We start from the raw sequence: 10,978 nt of genomic DNA on the forward strand, positions 1-10,978 counted from the left end.
TACACCTCAGCCAGAGCAATCCCAAGCACAAACACAGGCTGGGCAGGGAATGGATTGAGAGCAGCCCTGCGGAGAAGGACTTTCTGGAGTTGACGAGAAGCTCAACATGAGCCAGCAGTGTGCGCTTACAGCCCAGAAAGCCAAACGTACGCTGGGCTGTGCCAAAAGGAGCATGACCAGCAGGCTGAGAGAGGTGATTCTCCCCTCCTACTCTGCTCTTGTGGGACACCACCTGGAGTATTACATTCAGCTCTTGGGCCTCCAACAGAAGACTTGCAAAATGTGCACCTGTTGGAGTGAGTCCAGAGGAGGGCCATGGAGATAGCCAGAGGGTTGGAGCACCTCTCCTATGAAGACAGGCTCAGAGAGTTGGGATTGTTCAACCTGGTGAAGAGAAGGCTCCAGGGAAACCTTAGAGCAGCTTCCAGTACCTGACGGGTGCCCACAGGAAACCTAGAGAGGGACTTTTTACTAAGGCATGTAGTGACAGGACAAGGGGAAATGGCTTTAAACTGAAAAAGGGTAGATTTAGATTTCATATTAGGAAACAATTCTTCACTATGAAGTGATGAGGCAGTCACTGGTTGCCCAGACAAACTGTGGATGCCCCTTCACTGGAAGTGTTCAAAGACAGGTTAGATGGGGCTTTGAGCAACCTGCTCTAGTGGAAGGCATCCCTGCCCATGGCAGGGGGGTTGGAACTATACGAGCTTTAAGGTCCCTTCCAACCCAAACCATTCTATGATTCTATGATACAGAGGAGGAAGCTGTGTTGTTAATGATTTCCTGTTTGTGCTACCTCTTTGCAGTGATGCTGGACTGCTACCTGAACTGGAATGTATGACTCAAATTCAAGTACCTCCATACTCTGCAGCAGCTGCCTGCACTGCAAACACATCCACTGTGATTTCCTATGACATGAGAATGAAAGCAAATGAGCTTCACTGATGTTAGTAATCATTTTATATAATGCCAGCTTCGTACAGTGAAATGTTTAACAAATGCTTATTCTTGATGTGCTGAAAAGGAAACACAATTACTCTGTAATCATTGCTATCAAACACAGTTTATGTATTCCTAGGAAAAGTAAATGGGATGTGGAAGTTCAATATTTCCCAGATGAAGAATGAAGGGAAACGTGGTCAAAGATGTAACTCATTTCCACACACACACACTCACTGCCCACATAGCCTGCTTCTCCCACTGATTTTGTCTCTTGCCAGTAGCTTCCTGAGATTGCTTTTCCCAGTGGTCTAAATACAACTCCTTGAGTTATGCTCGCTGTCTGTCACCAGCTCTTCTTGCCTCATGATAGCCTAATTACAAGCTCAGGAGTCTTGTGTTCTGACTAGAAGGAAGTGCAGCAGGAGGGCCAGGAGACCTCCTTGGATGGATAAGGAGCTGCTGAGGAAAATTTGAGGGAAAAAAAGAGGCTTATAAAAGGTGGAAGCAAGGACAGGCAGCTGGAGAAGAATACAGGGGTGCTGTCAGGGAAGCTAGGGACCAGGTTAGGAAAGCTAAGGCCCAGTTAGTATTAAACTTGGCTAGGGATATTAAGGATAACAGAAAGGGATTCTACAGGTACGTTCCGAAAAAAGAAAGGCTGGGGACAACGTGGACCCTCTCTGGAAGCTATTGGGGGAACTGGCTACCCTGTATTTGGAGAAGGCTGAGGCTCTCAATGACATTTTTGCCCCAGTCTTCACTGCCAAAGGCTCTGACCACGCCACCAAAGTCTTGGAAGGCAGACACAGAGACTGTGAGAATGAAGACCTTGGGCCCACTGTAGGACAGGATCTGGTTCGAGACCATCTTAAGAACCTGAACATGCACAGGTCCATGGGACCTGATGAAATCCATCCTCGGGTCCTGAAGGAGCTGGCAAATGAAGTTGCTAAGCCCCTGGCCATCATATTTGAAAAATCATGGCAGTCAGGTGAAGTTCCCAACGACTGGAAAAAGGGAAATATAACCCCCATTTTCAAGAAGGGGAAAATGGGTGACCCGGGCAATTACAGACCAGTCAGTCTCACCCCTGTGCCTGGCAAAATCTTGGAGCAGATTCTCCTGGAAGGCATGCTAAGGTACATGAAAAACAACAAGGTGCTTGGTGACAGCCAGCATGGCTTCACTAAGGGGAAATCCTGCCTGACCAATTTGGTGGCCTTCTATGATGGGGCTACGGAACTGATGGACAGGGGTAGAGCAGTTGATGTCATCTACCTGGACTTGTGCAAAGCATTTGACACTGTCCCCCATGACAAAATTGCAAGTGCAAGGTCCTACACCTGGGTCGGAGCAATCCCAGGCACAGCTGCAGGCTGGGCAGAGAAGAGATTCAGAGCAGCCCTGTGGAGAAGGACTTGGGGGTGTTGGTCGATGAGAAAATGAACATGAGCTGGCTTCAGTGTGCGCTTGCAGCCCAGAAAGCCAACCGTATCCTGGGCTGCATCAAAAGGAGCATGACCAGCAGGTCAAGGAGGTGATCCTGCCCCTTTACTCTGCTCTCGTGAGACCTCACTTGGAGTATTGTGTGCAGTTCTGGTGTCCTCAACATAAAAAGGACATGGAAGTGTTGGAACAAGTCCAGAGGAGGGCCACGAGGATGATCAGGGGACTGGAGCACCTCCCATATGAAGACAGGCTGAGAAAGTTGGGGCTGTTCAGCCTGGAGAAGAGAAGGGTGCGTGGAGACCTCATAGCAGCCTTCCAGTATCTGAAGGGGGCCTATAGGGATGCTGGGGAGGGACTCTTCATTAGGGACTGTAGTGATAGGACAAGGGGTAATGGGTTAAAACTTAAACAGGGGAAGTTTAGATTGGATATAAGGAGGAAATTCTTTATTGTTAGGGTGGTGAGGCACTGGAATAGGTTGCCCAGGGAAGCTGTGAATGCTCCATCCCTGATGGTTTTTGAAGGGTGGGCTGGACATAGTTGCCTTGGGTGGCATGGTTTAGTGTGAGGTGTCCCTGCCCATGGCAGGTGGGTTATAACTTGATGATCTTAAGCTCTTTTCCAATCCTAACTATTCTATGATTCTATAATACATACATCAGTAATATCACAGTCTGGATTATGCATAGTACTAAACTCACTGTATGAACCACATTACTAGTAGCAAATGGCATCCTCCCTGAAGCATAATAAAACAGATTCAAACTTTACTTCGAACATTCATTGAATTTTTTCGAGATTCCTACTTGTGTGTTCAGAGACAAAGGAGAAGTCCAAAAAAATACAACTTCTTATAATGTAAGAAACAAAATACTTCTGTTCAAACTAAGATCTTTTGGGTGGACATGAGAGTCCTACTGGTTTTCTCTGCCCTATACAGTAATGACAGTTTCAAAGGGAATGAGTTAGGACTGGATATGACTGAGAAGTTTATTCCTAGAATAAACTCTTTGATGCGTTTGTTCTTGGAACAAATGATCAGCCATTTCCTAGAAGAAAGAATTTCTTCAAAATGCTCCAATAATATTTTAGGTCCCAGAGATTGACGAAACTAAGCACTCTCACTTCAGCCAGGCCTCTTGGTATCTTGTGGGGCTTTTTATTATCAGAAATCTTCTACACAGAAAGAATCACTACCAGTGCTCAAAAGTGCCATTTTTTCCATTTCTACATCACTAGCCGAGTTCTGAACTGAAACAGGAAAGATATGGGCCATTCATAAACTACACGGAAGTGTAAAACCATGCAGGGCACTTCAAAGACCAGACAACCACAGTCAAGTGTGGGGAAGGTTAGTGTTCAGGCTTCACACTTGCTGTGTAGGATAGCAGAATAGTGTGTTCTGCATGGGCAAGACAAAAAGAATAGGTGTGAGCACTGGCACAGATCTGTGATGTGGATAAGGGGCTTAAACAGGTGGTGTAGCCTCTTCATGAGCATTGCCTTTCATGGGACACGCACACATGTTCCAAAGCTGTTATACTGAACTTTTGGAAAACTTCGCACACCCTTGCCTTTGAGCACGAGGAGAACTTTGAAACAACATGGGCCAGATTTCCTGCAGAAAAATATCCAAATGCAGCAACAAGCAATTTATTTTTAGCCCAATTTCCTCGGAAAGCGTGGCGTACATTATAGTGCTCTCAGCATATGTCTGCCTTCTCCTGGGTAATATGTTCTGAAGAAATTGGCTAATTTCAGCGACATGGGAAAGAGAAGTGGAGTTCCTAAGAATATGAAATTTCCCCATTTCTCATGAAAATAGGCCACTAAGTGAAGGGGTACTTTTAAGGATTTCAGAAAAAGAAGGACTATTGGGTGAGTTCAGCTCTCATTAGAAACCAGAGCATCCGCACAGGAATATTTTCTTCAAAATGTAGTCCTCAATAAGCTCAGTTTTAATTTGTTCTGCTGCTCACACGGCTGCAAGTTTTGCTCTAGTTTTGCAAGCCTTATCTCACTTCCCTCAGCTTCTTCCTTTCTTTGCCTATCTCCCCTTCCTCTGTGAAGGAGTGGGGGCCTGCTCTTTATTTTGCTCAGGCTCCACACTGGAAATATGGCTTGTGAATAGGAACCACATACACCTTGGGGCATGACAGGAACAGCTCCACTCAGGAAAGGCAGTGTCAGGACCTGCTAGAGAACTTCAAACTTGAGAACTTCACAGTGACAGACTGTGGGGAGGTGGGATGTTGGTATCTTTGGACATGGCAAGCAGGTGGTATTGACATACCATGGCATGTGCTTGGAGACAACTGGAAAGTACTAAAGCAATACATGTGTATCATGAAGGAGAGTGAGCATTTAGTAAAGCAGCTCTGCAAGGCCAGGGCCTGTCACTGCAACTACAGCAGTACTTGTATGGCTTTGAGGAAACACCAACATTGCAAAAGGCCACTGTGCAGTGACTTATTTGTTGAACAAAATTAATGAAAGCGTAACTGCAAGGGTAAGAATGACATTTCTATCAGTTCATAGCTGTCCCTTTTCCCACCTACGGTTTTGGTGATCACAATGACTAGAGCTGTATTTAAACTGCTGTACTTGCTGGGGAGTCAGGAGAGATTAACATACCGTAGGAGTTAATTTTCTAGGTCTTTTTCTTCCTTTTATTTAAAAGTTTTTGCTTTCTCCAAAGGCTAGAAAAGTATAAAGGAACAATTTCAAAGTTTGTACTTTATTATTTTTATGGTTTTATAATTGTTTTATTTACATGTTCATCAGTCACAAAAAAAACGCGCCAAATTTGTTCTACCAGAGTTTTACCTGATGAATTTCAAAAATAGGTAATGCCTGGCCACAGGCCCCTATTGCTTTGAGCTCTCTCAATTACCACCTCACAAAAATGATCAAGCTGAAAAAAAGCAAGTCTTACAGCTTCTTTTGTCTGCAGATTTCCAAGCATCCAGTTATTTGTGTTCTTTTCATTAGAAGTGCTCTACAGTGAATATCCTGAGACTCTCCTGAACTTCAGCCTGAACTTCAGCCTCTCCTGAGCTCACCTATTTCCCAGTAACTTTTGCTACCATGGTCTATGCAGGCTTCTCATTCCTACAGAAAGAACTCCTGCTTTTCCAACTTGGATGAGAAAAACAAAGTTGCCTTTGGCTCTGTGGGATTTGGCTATCCATCAAATCTGAAAGCTTGCAAGGGCAAGGTGGAGGTGAAGAGGAGCTCTGCATCCTCGAGATTACTTCTGGTTCTCTCAAGACCTCTCCCTGATGCCCATATTAACCTTCCCACCTTGATAAGAAAGTTTTTAAATGGAACTACTTGAAAGCTATGTTTTATTGGTTCCCTGGCCAAGGTATTAACTCTGCTCCTGAAGGAAATGACCCTAAGTACTTGTACAACTGCATGCCTTCCAGAAATGCTGCTGGTTCTTCTTTTATTCCTTGGTTGGTAAGGTGTGATGTTATCTTAAACCAATGAACTCTAGATGTGAAAACCAGAAAGGCTTTTGGGCATATGAGTTTTGAATAGCTTGCTGTAATAAAACACTTGAGAGACTGTCCTTTCCAGCCTGCTTAGCTGGCATAATATGTTATTTCTCCTTAATCTTTTTTCCTCTTGTATTTGGAAGTTGTGATTGCCACAGTGTTGCGATCTCTGTAATTTTTAAATGTAAATGTGTATACATAACCTTATTCACTGGAAAACACTGATAATCTGAAATTATTAGGTTCTGCCTTTCTTGAAGATCCGCAAAATATAGGTAAAGTTTAATAAATGGACAATTACCTTATGGTGTCACTTACCTTGTGTACTATCTGAAGCATGTATTATAATAAAACATAACAAATACATTTAAAAAACCAACCACCACAACAAAACATGTGATAAGAAGATGTCTACCTGGCCATTTCCCCTCGGGATCAGAGACAAGAAAGATCAGCTATGTAAGCCAACTTTTTAATTAAAGTCTGCAAACTCAGGAGTTTATTGTTTTCTACAGTCTAGTAATTCCATATAGATGTAGGAAAGAGAGGTTAGATTTGCAGTAAGTGTGCATTAGGATATAACCATTACAAAGAAAGGGGTATGCTGAAAGATCTTGGTCTACACTGTAGCTTTAGCCAAGTGCTCTGATCTCCAGGGGAGTATACCACCATTGTGCTAAAGGTACCCACTGCCTTATGTACAAATTCACTAATGAAAACAATGAAAGCAATCTACAAACATTTTAGTGAAATGTCTGCAAATATCCATCCACTAGGGAGAGTAGAAATGCTCCTATAACTGCCTGGGCAGTACTCTTAATCGTGTTTACTATGCCATTCATTTTTCTAGCACACAGCTTTTCCTGTTAGGTCACCTACATGCCCCCAGAAGCCACACAAAATGCTTGTGCATCAATAAACACTTTCAGATAAGCTTATTTTTAAAAGTTTTGCTTGGATCCTTAATTTCATGGGTATTGAATGCTGGAAAAAAACCTAAAACCTGCTGAAATTGAAGTATGTTACTGAGGAATAAGTGTATAGGTGTAACTTATGCAGACTTTTTGGAGATTTTTTCCTTCAGTCTCATACTTGCTCTGGTGACAGGGCATCTCTTCTTTTCCCATAGGCTCTTCTTTCTCTCTTCTGTGTTTTTTGTGAGCTAAAGTAAGAGCTCAAAGTCACGTTCACCTTCTCCAAAGCAGCCACTGAACTGGAAAAGCCCCTTTCTCTCTGAGTTTCCTCCTAATTTAATGAATTTAGGGAAGCCAGCTGCAAAATCCACTGATCATCTTCAAGGTTTTATGAAAATTTTCCTAGCTGTACCTTGGACCCTTCCTGCCTCCCAAAACTCTTGGAAGGGTCAATAAAAGTTTGATCATTAATTACAATTATTAATAGAAGACTGCAACAATATGGATGTTATGTGACCAGTGAGAACATTTTGTACTCTTCAATGTTGTCACACCATCTCCAGTACCTGATCTAACTAATGCAGGTCAGCAGGGGTGCCTGATACAGCATGACAGTCTGCAGGGTACATAAACCCCCACAGAGGCCTGGGAAAGATTCACAGGGAAGTCTGAATGTTTTGCTGCTTGCTTGCTAAGTGATCTAGAAGAGGAAGAGAGAAGGTTTGAGGAATAGGGCTGGGAGTCAAGGACAGGTTTGGGAAGAGGAGAGTAAGCAGACTGCAGCTTACTTCGTTAATGCTTGAAACATTTTTAAAACTATGAGAAAAACAGAAAATTAAAAATGGGATTAGCTATATTAATTGCATTTGGAATTTCAAATTTTGTTTAAGCTCTAATAATACTTCTAACTGTTATGAAAGCAAACTTGGTCTTGTTTTCTGACTGTGAGAAGGCCTACAGTTAAATAAGGAGCAAAGACACAGAAAGGAGGCCCAGATTAATACCCTTTTCAGATGTGACGCACATATCTCCTAAGTCTTAAATTCTCTGTTTCAGGCTGAGGTTTTGAAAGTTTAATGTGTTCATCACTTTCTCCAGCTTGCATCCACTAGCAACTGGAGTATTAATTTTGCCTTGTAGGCACAAATGGCAACTGATTTAAGAAAAAACAGTAAAGGGTGATTACTGCCATTGCCATGCTGGAGGTTCTGCCCCTCAGCAGCTACGCAAAACACAGTGCCAGGGCATGTGAAAAGGCAGCAGCTCCAGTGCAGCTGGTGGGAGGGGAAGGAACTGGGCAGAAACCAAGAGACTCTTGTAACAGGTCAGTCATGGCCAGCAGATCTGCATTAGGAAACACCTGTTTTCTTTCTTTTTTCTCCCAAGCCAGAGACCTTCCACTACTCCGCTGTCCCAGGCACACTATGTCCCATGGGGGGACAGGGCTTCCCATTTGGCTAGTGTCCTGGTTTTGCTGGGATACAGTTAATTTTCCTCCTGGTAGGTGGTGCAGTGCTGTGTTTAGTCTGAGAACATTGCTGATAACACACCAATGTTTTAGTTGTTGCTAAGCAGCACTTACCCTGATCAAGGACTTTTCAGTCTCAAGCTCTGTCAGTGAGGAGGGACACAAGAAGCCGGGAGGAAGCAGAGACAGGACACCTGACCCAAACTAGCCAAAGGGGTATTCCATACCACAGCACTTCATGCCCAATATATAAACTGGGGAGAATTACCTGGAAGGGACCAATTGCTGCAGTCAGCAAATGGTGAGCAATTGTACTGTGCATCACTGCTGTTTATTGCGGGTTTTTACCTCTCCCCTTCTTAGTTTTATATAATGTCCCCTTGTTATTTGTCTAATCATTATTATTGTTGCTCTTAGTAGTATTTTTACTTTATTTTAGTTATTAAACTGTTCTTATCTCAATCTGCAGGTTTAACATTCTTCTGATTCTCCTCCCCATCCCGCCTGCGCAGGGGTGGAAGTGGGGGTGAGCAAGCAGCTGCGTAATATTTAGTTGCCAGTTGGGTTTAAACCCCAACAGCTAGTAAAAACTACTGGCAGGGCTGTGGGAGTGAATGGTGAGTATCCTGCAAATCTTAATCAAACCCTTTGCAATCAGGAATGTGGTCACCATGTACCTTCCTGAGCAGCTGTTCCTGGCTGCAGACTCCATTTGCCATCTGCCCACCCATCTCCCCTTTTCTAAGACAGATGTGCCACAGGAGTGCATAGAGAGAAGCCTGAGAAGTTACCTACACCTAACACCAGCCCACAGTGAGGTACCTATGCAATCACTATGCCCTTAAGACCACCTGGGCTGTGGGAGCAGAGCAGATATTGCCAACAATCTAATGAATCTCTGAAATCTGGCTGTAGGGTAGATCCATTTACACATTTAAATCATGGCACATTAAGACACCAAGAATAAGGACATTCAGACCTGAGCTTGTTGCTATAAGCTCCCTTAATAAGCACCTCTAGGTTACAAATTATCTTATTCAAATGAGATTAAACCAAAATAGGTCAAATTAATTGTGTCCTTATTTCTCCCCAGTAAGTACAAAGGGAGTCTAATGTAATTACTTCAGAAAAAAAAATATATCTGCCATAGATATCTGTGGCTGAAAAAAAGTAATCCCACCCATGGGTTTAATTCTTCTGCTACAGCATAAGTATCGATAAGATGGGTGTCTACACATGCTCCTCATATGATTAAATGACAGGAATGGACACTATCAGAGAGCTGCCTATTGAATTAGTCTGTCTGAGGATGACATAACTCACACTCCTGAAGTGCCAGTTATATGTCTGAACTTCGAGAAGAATCTCATTCTGAAATGACAAGCATCATATTCTGGTTTAGGCCTTAGTTCTGTAGCCTGATGACCGTTTTATTTCATGGCAAAGCAGCATCTCCAATTTCTGTCTAGCAAAAAACAGAGGAAATGAATAGACAAGACAAAACAAAACAAACAAAACCAAACAACCAAACAAAAAACCAAAACAAAACCCCAAAACCACCAAAATGAAGATTTATTTTTTTTTCCAAAGTTTCTACGTAAACTTAGACTTCAAACTTTACCTTAGATCATGGGAAGAAACTTTTTAGGAAATCAGTGGCAAACCACCTGCTGACTTTAATATAACACCATTGGGATGTCAAGAGTAAGAGAGCTGTGCCTTCATAAAATCTGGGAGCCATAGTCCTTGATCCAAGCCTTCCTAATTTATTTTTCCCTCCAAATATTTTATTTTTATAAAGCCAGCAGCAGAGTGAAGGTACTCTGCTCACAGGGGACGTTATTTCCATCATGTGCTGTTAGAAGTGTCACTTTAACATTTCAGTTCCTCTAGAATAGGGTCTAATCTTCTGGCAGCTCAGCCTCATGGATCATCTTTAAATTGTGACAAGTAAGCAAACCCACTGATTGTTCCATCTTCTACAATCTTCTTCCATCATTGCTCCTTCTCTTTGAATCTGAATGAAGAGTTAGCAAAACTCTCCATTCGTTCTTCTTTTGAACTTTTATGATTCTTTCTGCTCTCCAGGGAGAAAACTGTCAAGTTAATAAGCTCACAGACCCATGAGTAGTAAGTTACTGAGACAGAGTAGAGTACCTAAAATAATGCTAACATTCATTTCTCCTGGGAAGCCTGTGCTGGTCTCCCCAGAACTCTTCATTTACATTTCTCCTTCTCCATCTTCCCTGGACCTCTTTCCTCATTAAGCAGAAAACTTTGCACTTCGTCCATCTTAAAGCATTCCTTTCAACTTCACTTGCCCCTTCTGACTACTGCCCTTGCCCCACCTCTTGGCAAGAACTTCACTCCTCCATTTTGATTGCATCTTGTTGTGAAGGTAGTCTCTACAGTACACACTGTTTCCTTAAGCTTTCACTCACATCTAGTCCTCAGTGACTTCTCACAGAAAGGCTCGGCATTTGTGCTTCAGGAATACCCTTAGTGACCTCTTGTTTGCTTTGATATCACCGAATGTGTTATTCTTCAGAAAACCTTGTCTTCCTCTGATTGTTGTGATTGCCTTCCTGTGGATCCTCTTCCAGTGCTCAACAAGACAGTGTCTAACCAGCCTTCATCTATTGATACACACTGAGATCTCACCCTGTTTCTCTGGCACCTCCTCGTGGATGTCCAGCTATCAC

The sequence above is a fragment of the Neopsephotus bourkii genome, unplaced genomic scaffold, assembly GCF_033783945.1.
Source record: "Neopsephotus bourkii isolate Nb327-2 ecotype Australia unplaced genomic scaffold, CSIRO-AGI_Nbou_v1 NB_663, whole genome shotgun sequence".
Lineage (NCBI taxonomy): Eukaryota > Metazoa > Chordata > Aves > Psittaciformes > Psittacidae > Neopsephotus > Neopsephotus bourkii.